A 13331-nucleotide genomic window follows, 5' to 3' on the forward strand; every position below is an offset into this window, starting at 1 on the left:
CTTTGGGTTAGTAGGCTACAAATACAGTCCTTTATGAATTATTTTAGGAGCATTCATTTGGGAAACTCAAGGTAATTTTGTAACTCTAGCATCTCGCATTTATATGGTATCTACCATGTATAGGATGCTTCACACTCCTTTATCTTGTTTAATCCTTACATCAACCCTGAAAAATAGATGCAGAAAGTGTAAATAACTTGCCCAGGCATACCACTGGGATAAGGAGAGTCAGCATTGTAATGTGGGTCTATCCTACTTCAAAGCCAGTGATCACCAACCACAGCTGCACTGTTCTCCCCCTTGTTCACTAGGCTCTGGCCATATGACCTCTCTGTTCCTCAGTGTGCTGCCAAGCTCATCCACCCTCAGCCCTTTGTATTTGTTGCTCCCTCTGCTTCGAGCACTTTCTCCAGCCCTTCATATGCCTGGGGTTTTCATTCATTCAGATTTCAGCTTCCATGTCTTCTTTCTCTAGACTGACTTTCCTAAAACCCCCATCACTGACTACCAAATCTTTCTATTTTATATCCTTTATAGCACTTGCCTCAATCTGGGATTGTAATATCTGTATGTGTATTGTCTGCTTAACTGCACAAGAATGTAAGTTCTCTGAAGACAAAGACTTTGCTTGTCTTGGTCAGTGCTGCCTAGCCCAGCTAAGAGTTTGCTGTATAGTAGGCACCGAACAATCATATTTGGAATTAATCAAATGTAGCTCTAATTCCTGGGAGGTAGTTTGACATTCAGAGTAGTGATAATCTATTCATGGAAGAGTTAAGTTACCATTAAAGATGGGATACAATTCGAGTTCTGACTTTGAAAGTAAAGACAAAATTGGATGACAGTGAAGGAGAGATGGGATAAGAGAGAATGACAAGATTCATAATGAGAAAGGAACAAAAATAAATATAAAAATAAATACCATAAGTAATATTTGTAGTCAATAAATGTTTATTCAGTATCTACTAGGATAGGTCCGTTTTACATCTGTCGGTCTATGGCATAATTATTAAAAATGTCCCCTTTCACTCTTGAGAGTGTTCCTACTTGGATCATAAAGCATATGGTCTTCTTAACTATAAGCTCAGCACTATTCTAGGCAATGAGGATGCTGCAGTGTCCAGGACAGTCCCTCATATCACAGAGCTTACAGCCTAGTAGAGGGGATGTACATCAACCAGTAATCCACCAATAGCAAGATCCAATAGTGAGGAGTGCTTTGCTTTTTAGTTTGCAAAGTACCCTTATGTGTATAATCTTATTTGATCCTTCCATCAATTCCATGATGGAGAACATTAATAAGCACTTTTAAAGGAAGAGGAAACATGCTGAGAAGTTAGTCAAGGCTAATTAGCAGCAGAGCTAGGACACAAACTCAATCAGGAAAATGCCTGCCTTCTAGGGAGACTTTAAACTTAGTTCCAAAGAGGGAAGGAATAAGAAAAATGCTAATTTTTATCTTACTTAATGAGGCTTAGAATCTTTCCAGACATTTTTGGACTTCCTCTCACTGATATCATCTTGAGGCAACTCAGTGCCACCCCTGAAGATCTCTCTAGTAGAAAAAGACAATGATTTTGGAAAGGATTTTCTATGTACTTATTTTCAGTAGCATTGTTGTGCCTTGTTCAAACTGGGCTCAAATCTTCAGCTCTGCAGTTTATAGTATAAGCAGCAAATAATGGTAGCTAAGAGCTATGGTACTGGTCTCCAGCAGTGGGCCCCCAGTGAATCATGCTTCCCAGTATTTACACTCTGTGTATTCCCCTCCCCGTGAATCTGGGTGGACCCTGTGACTTGCTTTTGACCAATAGAATGTGGAGAAATGATGCTACATGACCTTCAAGATTAAGTAAGAGAGAAACTTTCCAGCTTTTTCTAGGGTTTCTTGGATTTCTCACACAAGTGGAAGCCAGCTGCCATGTAAGAAATCCTACTGTCTTGAGAGCATGATGCTGTGAGAAAGCCCAGGCTACCCACATGGAAAGACTGGGTGGAGACAGAGAGAGAGAAGGACAGCCAGCCCCCCGCAATCCTAGCCATCCCTGCAGAGGTGCCAAACTTGTGAGTGAAGAGACATTTCAGATGATCGGCCCAGTTATGTCTTCATTTGACTCCAGCCCCAGCTGCCATCTGATTATAACTGCTTGAGAGGCCCCAAGTGAGAACCCTCATTGAGCCCCGCTGTCCCACAGAACTGAGAGAAATAATAATAAAGTGTTGGTTTTAGCCACTAATTTTTGAGGGCAGCAATAGATACCAGAACAACGGTAGAGATTCAAGAGCCAATTGGCTTGTATTCAGTCCTGTCTCAGCTACTTGAAGGCTTTGTGGTCTCGGGCATGTTACCTAACACTTTGTGCCTAGTTTCCTCATTTGCAAATGAGTATCGTAATAACATCTACCTTACAGGTTTGCTGTAGGGATTGATTTAATTTATTATGTGAAAGGCAGAGCTTGGCAATAGAAAGCTCTCAATAAAGGTTAGCTATTACTACTATTAACTATATGTCAAGATAAGTTTTATTAATCTAGTCAAATCTATGTGTCTCTTAAATGCTTCATGGATAAGGAAAGAAACTAAGAATCACGTTTGCTTACTTCTGAGTCACTTGGGAACAAAAACAAGCACTGGATTTTGAGAGAGCAGAACTCAAAAACCAATGTTAGGAAGAGGATTCTTATCTTAGGAGCTGGCCCTGGGAGATTCCTCATCTGTAGATTATGGAGAATAATAATACTTACCACACAAGGTTACTGTGGGGATTGAATGAATAAGTGAATGTTAAAACCTTAAAACAGCGCCTAGCTCTAAGTAAGTCCTCTGTATATTTTATCTATTAGTACTATTATTATTCTCTATCTCATACATTTCCCCACAAGAACTGCCTCAGAATTTTCCCACCATTCATGAGAGACAAAATGGTCTTCTCAAATGCTCAGGCTACTGATTCCTAGTTTTATATGGACTGCAAAGCGGTTCCTCTTGCTGTTTTTAAGTTTCTTGACCTCCGTAAGCTCTTTTTAGTGATGCTCAGAAGCTGGAACGGTTGAGTTTCAGATATAGATTGGAGAGCTTCTTTACTAACTCCAATAAAATAGCTCAGAGTTTGGCTCTCACTTTTAAATACTATGCAGATGGCGCTGAACCCCAGCCAAACTGGCGGGAACTTGATTTCCTCTGGTGAGTGCTGGTGGGGTGTCTACAGGATGGCATTCATTCTCATCTCGTGTCCCCTTTCCCTTCTCTCTCCCTCTGTCTCATTCTTACACACACACACACACACACACACACACACATTCTGTATGTTGCCTTTTAGCCTGAGTATTTTTTATAATGACGCAACCAGCAATAATTAATAAAATCATTGGTTTCCTGCCTGAACTTGTACTTCTGTGCGCTCTCTCATCGTGTGGAAATTTTCACTTCAGCGCCAGATCAATAGCATATCCTTTGTGACTCCCCACTGCCAGGAGAGAAAATGTTCGCAAAAGGAGATCTAAGGAGCTTCCTACCGATTTAGAAGAGACAGAAGAAAGGACACTCTGTGCCAGCTGTGAAAGAAGCTCTTATATGCTGATAGGAATGTTATGAAATATCTGTAAATTTGGAGCTTGTTTTCCTGAGCTGTAAAACCTAACCGCATGGAGTGGATTTTTGAACACTCTTAAAATAAACATAAACAAAGCTTTGACAGAGAGACTCTTTTTTGTTTGATTTACTGTTATACTATAACAGAGTAATATTTTTGTATGCAGAAATGTAGATTCAAGAAAATGTTAATTGAATAAAGTATATATGAATGTGAGGCAGACCCATCAGGTGTAGGGCCTGCAAAGGAAGATTCCTGCACCTGTGCTAGATAACGAGCATTTTGGACCCTACACACAACCTCTGGGAAAGAAATCTTATCTAATGACCCACATTCTTTTGGGTGTCTGGATTGATTTTTAGATTGACATGGAAGAGTGAGTAGACTTTGCTGTCATTCTACTTGTGGAATTAGAGAATGTCAGATTTGAAATGTACCTTGAGGGATGATCTGACATGACCTCTCTCATTTGGTTTTTTAACATCTTCATTGGAGTATAATTGCTTTACAATGGTGTGTTAGTTTCTGCTTTATAACAAAGTGAATCAGCTATACATATACATATATCCCCATATACCCTCCCTCTTGCATCTCCCTCCCACCCTCCCTATCTCACCCCTCCAGGTGGTCACAAAGCACCAAGCTGATCTCCCTGTGCTATGCGGCTGCTTCCCACTAGCTATCTGTTTTACATTTGGTAGTGTATATATGTCCATGCCACTCTCTCACTTCGTCCCAGCTTACCCTTCCCACTCCCCGTGTCCTCAAGTCCATTCTCTATGTCTGCGTCTTTATTCCTGTCCTGCCCCTAGGTTCTTCAGAACCATTTTTTTTAGATTCCATATATATGTGTTAGCATATGGCATTTGTTTTTCCCTTTCTGACTTACTTCACTCTGTATGACAGTCTCTAGGTCCATCCACCTCACTATAAATAACTCAGTTTCATTTCTTTTTATGGCTGAGTAATATTCCATTGTATATCTATGCCACATCTTCTTTTTCCATTCATCTATTATTAGGGTTTTCTCAGGGTATATACCCAGTAGTGGTATTACTGGATCATGTGGTACTTCTATTTTTAGTTTGTTAAGGAACTTCCATACTGTTCTCCATAGTGACTGTATCAATGTACATTCCCACGAACAGTGCAAGAGGGTTCCCTTTTCTCCACACCCTCTCCAGCATTTATTCTTTGTAGATTTTTTGATGATGGCCATTCTGACTGATGTGAGGTGATACCTCATTGTAGTTTTGATTTGCATTTCTCTAATGATTAGTGATGTTGAGCATCTTTTCATGTGTTTGTTGGCAATCTGTATATCTTCTTTGGAGAAATGTCTATTTAGGTCTTCTGCCCATTTTTGGATTGGGTTTGTTTTTTTGATATTGAGCTGCATGAGCTGCTTGTAAATTTTGGAGATTAATCCTTTGTCCGTTAATTCATTTGCAAATATTTTCTCTCATTCTGAGAGTTGTCTTTTTGTCTTGTTTGTAGTTTCCTTTGCTGTGCAAAAGCTTTTGAGTTTCATTAGGTCCCATTTGTTTATTTTTGTGTTTATTTCCATTTCTCTAGGAGGTGGATCAAAATAGATCTTGCTGTGATTTATGTCAAAGAGTGTTTTTCCCATGTTTTCCTCTAAGAGTTTGATAGTGTCTGGCCTTACATTTAGGGCTTTAATCCATTTTGAGTTTATTTTTGTGTATAGTGTTAGTTAGTGTTCCAATTTCATTCTTTTACATGTAGCTGTCCAGTTTTCCCAGCACCACTTATTAAAGAGGCTGTCTTTTCTCCATTGTATATTCTTGCCTCCTTTACCAAAAATAAGGTGACCATATGTGTGTGGGTATATCTCTGGGCTTTCTATCCTATTCCATTGATCTGTATTTCTGTTTTTGTGCCCGTACCATGCTGTCTTGATTACTGTAGCTTTGTAGTATAGTCTGAAGTCCGGGAGCCGGATTCCTCCCGCTCCGTTTTTCTTTCTCAAGATTGCTTTGGCTATTTGGGGTCTTCTGTGTTTCCATACAAATTGTGAAATTTTTTGTTCTAGTTCTGTGAAAAATACCATTGGTAGTTTGATAGTGATTGCATTGAATCTGTAGATTGTTTGGGGTACTATAGTCATTTTCCCAAAGTTGACTCTTCCAATCCAAGAAAATGGTGTATCTCTCCATCTCTTTGTATTATCTTTAATTTCTTTCATCAGTGATGCAGAAAACCATAAGACACTGATGAAAGTGTTTTACTTCTTCTTTTCTGATTTGGATTCCTTTTATATCTTTTTCTTCTCTGATTGCTGTGGCTAAAACTTCCAAAACTATGTTGAATAATAGTGGTGAGAGTGGACAACCTTGTCTTCTTCCTGATATTAGTGGAAATGGTTTCAGTTTTTCACCACTGAGAATGATGTTGGCTGTGGGTTTGTCATATATGGCCTTTATTATGTTGAGGTGAGTTCCCTCTATGCCTGCTTTCTGGAGGGTTTTTATCATAAATAGGTGTTGAATTTTGTCGAAAGTTTTTTCTGTGTCTATTGAGATGATCATATGGTTTTTCTCCTTCAATTTGTTAATATGGTGTATCACATTTATTGATTTGTGTATATTGAAGAATCCTTGCATTCGTGGGATAAACCCCACTTGATCATGGTGCATGATCCTTTTAATGTGCTGTTGGATTCTGTTTGGTAGTATTTTGTTGAGGATTTTTGCATTTATGTGCATCAGTGATATTAGCCTGTGGTTTTCTTTCTTTGTGACATCTTTGTCTGGTTTTGGTATATGGTGGCCTCATAGAATGAGTTTGGGAGTATTCCTCCCTCTGCTATATTTTGGAAGAGTTAGAGAAGGATAGGTGTTAGCTCTTTTCTAAATGTTTGTTAGTATTCACCTGTGAAGCCATCTGGTCCTGGGCTTTAGTTTGTTGGAAGATTTTTAATCACAGTTTCAATTTCAGTGCTTGTGATTGGTCTGTTTATATTTTCTATTTCTTCCTGGTTCAGTCTCAGAAGGTTGTGCTTTTCTAAGAATTTGTCCATTTCTTCCAGGTTGTCCATTTTATTGGTATACAGTTGCTTCTAGTAGTCTCTTATGATCTTTTGTATTTCTGTAGTGTCAGTTGTTACTTCTGTTTCATTTCTAATTCTATTGAGTCTTCTCCCTGTTCTTCTTAATGAGTCTGGCTAATGGTTTATCCATTTTGTTTATCTTCTCAAAGAACCAGCTTTTAGTTTTATTGATCTTTGCTATTGTTTCTTCATTTCTTTTTCATTTATTTCTGATCTGATCTTTATAGTTTCTTTCCTTCTGCTAACTTTGGGGTTTTTAGTTCTTCTTTCTCTAATTGCTTCAGGTGTAAGGTTAGCTTGTTTACTTGAGATGTTTCTTGTTTCTTGAGGTAGGATTGTATTGCTATAAACTTGCCTCTTAGAACTGCTTTTGCTGCATCCCATAGGTTTTGGGTTGTCGTGTTTTCTCTGTTATTTGTTTCTAGGCATTTCTTGATTTCCTCTTTGATTCCTTCAGTGATTTCTTGGTTATTTAGTAGTGTATTGATTAGCCTCCATGTGTTTGAATTTTTTACAGATTTTTTTTCCGGTAATTGATATCTAGTCTCATAGCACTGTGGTCAGAGGAGATACTTGATATGATTTCAGTTTTCTTAAATTTACCAAGGCTTGATTTGTGACCCAAGATATGATCTATCTTGGGCAATCTTCCATGAGCACTTGGGAAGAAAGTGTATTCTGGTTTTTCTGGATGGAATGTCCTTTAAATATCAGTTAGGTCCATCTTGTTTAATGTGTCATTTAAAGCTTGTGTTTCCTTACTTTTTTTCATTTTGGGTGATCTGACCATTGGTGAAAGTGGGGTGTTAAAGTCCCCTACTATGATTGTGTTACTGTCGATTTCCCTTTTTATGGCTGTTAGCAATTGCCTTATGTATTGAGATGCTCCTATGTTGGGTGCATAAATATTTACAATTGTTATATCTTGTTCTTAGATTGACCCCTTGATTATTATGTAGTGTCCTTCTTTGTGTCTTGTAATAGTCTTTATTTTAAAGTCTATTTTGTCTGATATGAGAATTGCTACTCCAGCTTTCTTTTCATTTCCGTTTGCATGGAATATCTTTTTCCATCCCCTCGCGTTCAGTGTGTATGTGTCCTTGGTCTGAAGTGGGTCTTTTGTAAACAGTATATGTATGGGTCTTGTTTTTGTATCCATTCAGCCAGTCTGCATCTCTTGCTTGGAACATTTAATCCATTTACATTTAAGGTAGTTATAGATATATATGTTCCTATTACCATTTTCTTAATTGTTTTGGGTTTGTTATTATAGGTCTTTTGCTTCTCTTGTGTTTCCTTTAACATTTGTTGTAGAGCTGCTTTTGTGGTGCTGAATTCTCTTAGCTTTTGCTTGTCTGTAACGGTTTTAATTTTTCTGTCGAATCTGAATGAGATTCTTGCTGGGTAGAGTAATCTTGGTTGTAGGTTTTTCCCTTTCATCACTTTAAATATGTCCTGCCACCCACTCTGGATTGCAGAGTTTCTGCTGAAAGATCAGCTGTTAACCTTATGGGGATTCCCTTGTATGTTGTTTGTTGCTGCTTTCAATATTTTTTATTTGTATTTAACTTTTGATAGTTTGATTAAGATGTGTCTTGGCGTGTTTCTCCTTGCATTTATCCTGTATGGGACTCTCTGCACTTCCTGGACTTGTTTGACTATTTGCTTTCCCATATTAGAGAAGTTTTCAACTATAATCTCTTCAAATATTTTCTCAGTCCGTATCTTTTTCTCTTCTTCCTCAGGGACCCCTATAATTTGAATGTTGGTATGTTTAATGTTGTCCCAGAGGTCTCTGGGACTGTCCTCAATTCTTTTCATTCTTTTTTCTGCTCTGTGGTAGTTATTTCCACTATTTTATCTTGCAGGTCACTTATCCGTTCTTCTGCCTCAGTTATTCTGCTATTGATTCCTTCTAGAGAGTTTTCAATTTCATTTATTGAGTTGTTCATCATTGTGTGTTTGCTCTTTAGTTCTTCTAGGTCCTTGCTAAACGTGTCTTGTATTTTCTCCATTCTATTTCCAAGGTTTTGGATCATGTTTACTATTATTACTCTTCATATTTTTTCAGGTAGCCTGCCTATTTCATCTTCATTTGTTTTATATGGTGGGTTTTTACCTTGCTCCTTCATCTGCTGTGTATTTCTCTGTCTTCTCATTTTGCTTAACTTACTCTGTTTGGGGTCTCCTTTTTGCAGGCTGCAGGTTCATAGTTCCTGTTGTTTTTGGTGTCTGCCCCTAGTGGGGAAGGTTGATTCAGTGGGTTGTTTAGGCTTCCTGGTGGAGGGGACTGGTGTCTGTCTTCTGGTGGATGAGGCTGGATCATGTCTTTCTGGTAGGTAGGACCATGTCTGGTGGTGTGTTTTGGGGTGTCTGTGACCTTATTATGATTTTAGGCAGCCTCTCTGCTAATCGGTGGTGCTGTGTTCCTGTCTTGCTAGTTGTTTGGCATACGGTGTCCAGCACTGTAGCTTGCTGGTTGTTGAGTGGAGCTGGCTCTTATTGTTGGGATGGTGATCTCTGGGAGAGGTTTGGCTGTTTGATGTTACGTGGAGCCAGGAGGTCTCTGGTGGTCCAATATCCTGAACTTGGCTCTCCCACCTCAGAGGCTCAGGCCTTACACCCAGCTGCAGAACCAAGAGCCTGTCAGCCACATAGCTCAGAAGAAAAGGAGGAAGAAAAAGAAAGAATGAATGAAAAATAAATAAATAAAAATATATAAAATAAAGTTATTAAAAAATATTATTAAAAATAAAAAAATTTAAAAGTAATAAAAAAAAGAAAGAAAGAAGAGAGCAACCAAACCAAAAATCAAATCCATCAATGATAACAAGTGCTAAAAACTACTAAGAAAAAAACCAAAAACCTGACAGACATAACCCTAGGGCAAATGGTAAAAGCAAAGCTATACAGACAAAATCACACAAAGAAGCACACACATACATACTCACAAAAAGAGAAAAAGAAGAAAAAAATATATATATAAAATAAAAAAAGGAAGAGAGCAACCAAATCAATAAACAAATCTACCAATGATAATAAGCTCTAAATGCTAAACTAAGATAAACATAAAACCAGAAACAAACTAGATGTAGAAAGTAAACCCCAAGTCTACAGTTGCTCCCAAAGTCCACTGCCTCAATTTTGGGATGATTCATTGTCTTTTCAGGTATTCCACAGATGGCACGGTACGTCAAGTTGATTGTGCAGATTTAATCCGCTGCTCCTGAGGCTGCTGGGAGAAATTTCCCTCTCTCTTCTTTGTTCGCACAGCTCCTGGGGTTCAGCTTTGGATTTGGCCCCGCCTCTGCGTGTAGGTTGCCTGAGGGCGTCCGTTCCTGCCCAGACAGGACGGGGTTAAAGGAGCCGCTGATTAGGGAGCTCTGGCTCACTCTGGCTGGGTGGGGTGGGGGAGGGTTACGGAATGCGGGGTGAGCCTGTGGTGGCAGAGGCTGGCGTGACATTGCAACAGCCTGAGGCACACCGTGTGTTCTCCCGGGGAAGTTGTCCCTGGATCATGGGACCCTGGCAGTGGCAGGCGGCACAGGCTCCTGGGAGGGGAGGTGTGGATAGTGACCTGTGCTTGCACACAGGCTTCTTGGTGGCTGCAGCAGCAGCCTTAGCATTTCATGCTCATCTCTCGTGTCCGCACTGATAGCTGCAGCTTGTGCCCATCTCTGGAGCTCGTTTAGGGGGTGCTCTGAATCCCCTCTCCTCTCACACCCCAAAACAATGGTCTCTTCCCTCTTAGGCAGGTCCAGACTTTTTCCCGGACTCCCTCCCAGCTAGCTGTGGCACACTAGCCCCCTTTAGGCTGTGTTCATGCAGCCACCCCCAGTCCTCTCCCTGGGATCTGAACTCTGAAGCCCAAGCCTCAGCTCCCAGCCCCAACCCACCCTAGCGGGTGAGCAGACAAGCCTCTCAGGCTGGTGAGTGCCGGTTGGCACTGATCCTCTGTGTGGGAATCTCTCTGCTTTGCCCCCTGCACCCCTGTTGCTGCGCTCTCCTCCATGGCTCCAAAGCTTCCCCCACGCTCACTCCCCATCTCTGCCAGTGAAGGGGCTTCCTAGTGTGGAAACTTTTCCTCCTTCACAGCTCCCTTCCAGAGGTGCAGGTCCCGTCCCTATTCTTTTGTCTCTGTTTTTTCTTTTTTCTTTTGCCCTACCCAGGTACGTGGGGAGTTTCTTGCCTTTAGGGAGGTCTGAGGTCTTCTGCCAGCGTTCAATATGTGTTCTGTAGAAGTTGTTCCACATGTAGATGTATTTTTGATGTATTTGTGGGGAGGAAGGTGATCTCCACGTCTTACTCCTCTGCCGTCTTGAAGGTCCCTGGCCTCTCATTTGGTTTTTAATTAATTTTTTTTTTTTTTTTGCCTTTGGAATAGGTTCTGCTCTACCACTTCACTTTGTTACTTCAAACTTGTGTTACTTAAATTCCTGAAGCTCAGTTTCCACATCTGTGAAATGAGCATTATAGCTTCTACCTTGTCTTGAACTTTAGCAACAAGGAAAATAAAGTGCTTAGCATCCCATCTTATACAAAGTAGGTGCTCAGGAAATAGGAGCTACAATCATTTTCTCCAGTAGGAAGACCAGTCCAGAATTATATTGTCTTGAATGTTTTTTATTTTTATGTCTAAGCAAAATCTTTATCCTGTAAAATTATCTATCTAATTTTGAAAAAGAGTGTTTCATCAAAGTAACATGAACTTTGGAACAAAGCGCCTGGGGAAGGGGGCGGGGCATACTATTCAAAGCAATAGTCACAGCCATCCCCAGGCCTACCCTAGGCCTACAGAGACAATGTCAACCATTTTCATTTTTAGGTTTTCTATTGATTATCTTCGTATCTCTGGTTAATATTTCTTTACATTTCTTGATTTCTCAACTCTGTGCCACATCGTTGAACACCTTCTGTTAAAGTCACGTATTTAGATCCCTGCATGTTGAGTTTTTCTGCTCCTATTCTCAATTTTTGTTAGTTATATTTTAATTATATATTTACATTACTTTATTGGTTATATTATATAACTTTAAAATTTCTATATCTTGTTTCACTAAACTTTGACAGTATTTCCTCATTCCCCAACCTGAAAGATGAGGGTAATTTTGCTCCTACCTGCCACATATCACGTTCTGTCAGCTACATTTTTACATAGTCATGGTTGTTAACATTTACATTTTATCTTATAATCATAGCCAAGAATTCTAGGCTTTGTCTGTGTTGACCTAAAATTTGAGAACCAGTGATCATACATATACATGTGTATAATAATTATATGTATGTTATTGTGACTTTATAAATATTGTTCCTCCTGGGCCAGTTTGCTAAGGTTACCTTACCAATAGGAGGACAATGTTGCTAGCATGAAGATAAAGTGGATTTTCTTTTCTTATATCCCATTAATGGCTGCAATTTGGTTTGTTTAATAATTAGTCTGAGATACATTCAATGTCTTGTAATAACCTATAATGGAAAAGAATCTGAAAAAGAATGTGTGTATATATATATATATATATATATATACCTATATATATATCTGAACAACTTTGCTGTCACCTGAAACTAACACACTGTAAATTAGCTATACTTCAATTAAAAATGGTTAAAAATAAAGTTATTATAAAAATAATTAGTTGAGAGTTTCTTGTAAAATTTTACTATATTCAATGAAATTTTTGATTTACCTCTTTGACATAATTTACTTTTATTGAATCCTAAAGGTTGTTCACACTCTTTAATTATTTTTATCCTGGAGCTACTCTTCACATTTTATGAAGCCTTCCCCTTCTCCTCCTCTACTCTACCTGGTTCCTCTCTAAGGTCAGCTGTACTACTGTTCTTCAGAACTGCTCTACTCTTTTGGCTGGATCTATACTTCACTTCCTTAATTTACTGAATTGTATCTTTAGCTAGCTTTCTAAGAAATATGAGGGGAGTTATATTTTTCTGAGCCCTTGCATATATGCAAATATCTTTACTTTTTCGCCCCATACTAGACTGATCGTTTAGCTGGGTATGGAATTCTGGGTTGGAAATAATTTTCCTTTAGAATTTTAAAGGCATTGCTCCACTTTCTTCTAGCTGCCAGTGTTGCTGATGAAAAGTCTAATACGTATCTGATTTTTCTTCCTTTGTAGTTACTTATTATTGTCTCTGAAAGTTTTTAGGATTTTCTCTTTTTCACTGAGGTATGCAAATTTCTCAAGGTTATGTCTATCTGTGGGCCTTTTATAATTTAATATGAAGGACACTTAGTAAACAAGTTCAAGATGCAGACTACATTTCAACTGGCAATGTCTCTTCTGTTATTTGTTTGATAATTTTATCCTTCTACTTCTTAACTTTCTTCATTCTTTCTCTTTAGGAATCTTGCATATTCTTTTTCTTCCATGCTACCACTATTGATTGTCTTAATATGCCTTGTTTCACCCACTCATATTTTAAGAAAAGCTGTATATAAATGGTGTGGGGTTTTTCTACTGTCGTTTATGTGAGACAGTTTTTCCATAGAGTCTCTCCCATAGCTGGCAGTTCTACATGAAGTGGAGTAGAGTAGGATGAGATGTGTCCTTTAGAAGACTTCGCTTTAGAATAAGTGGGCAAAATAATTTACTGGCAGGATAAGGGCTTTCCAACTTCCAGAAGATGTACAATTACTCCAAGAG

Source organism: Delphinapterus leucas, chromosome 11 (genome assembly GCF_059928025.1).
Source record: "Delphinapterus leucas isolate spDelLeu-1000000601 "Yukka" chromosome 11, BTC_Dleu_Yukka2, whole genome shotgun sequence".
Taxonomy (NCBI): domain Eukaryota; kingdom Metazoa; phylum Chordata; class Mammalia; order Artiodactyla; family Monodontidae; genus Delphinapterus; species Delphinapterus leucas.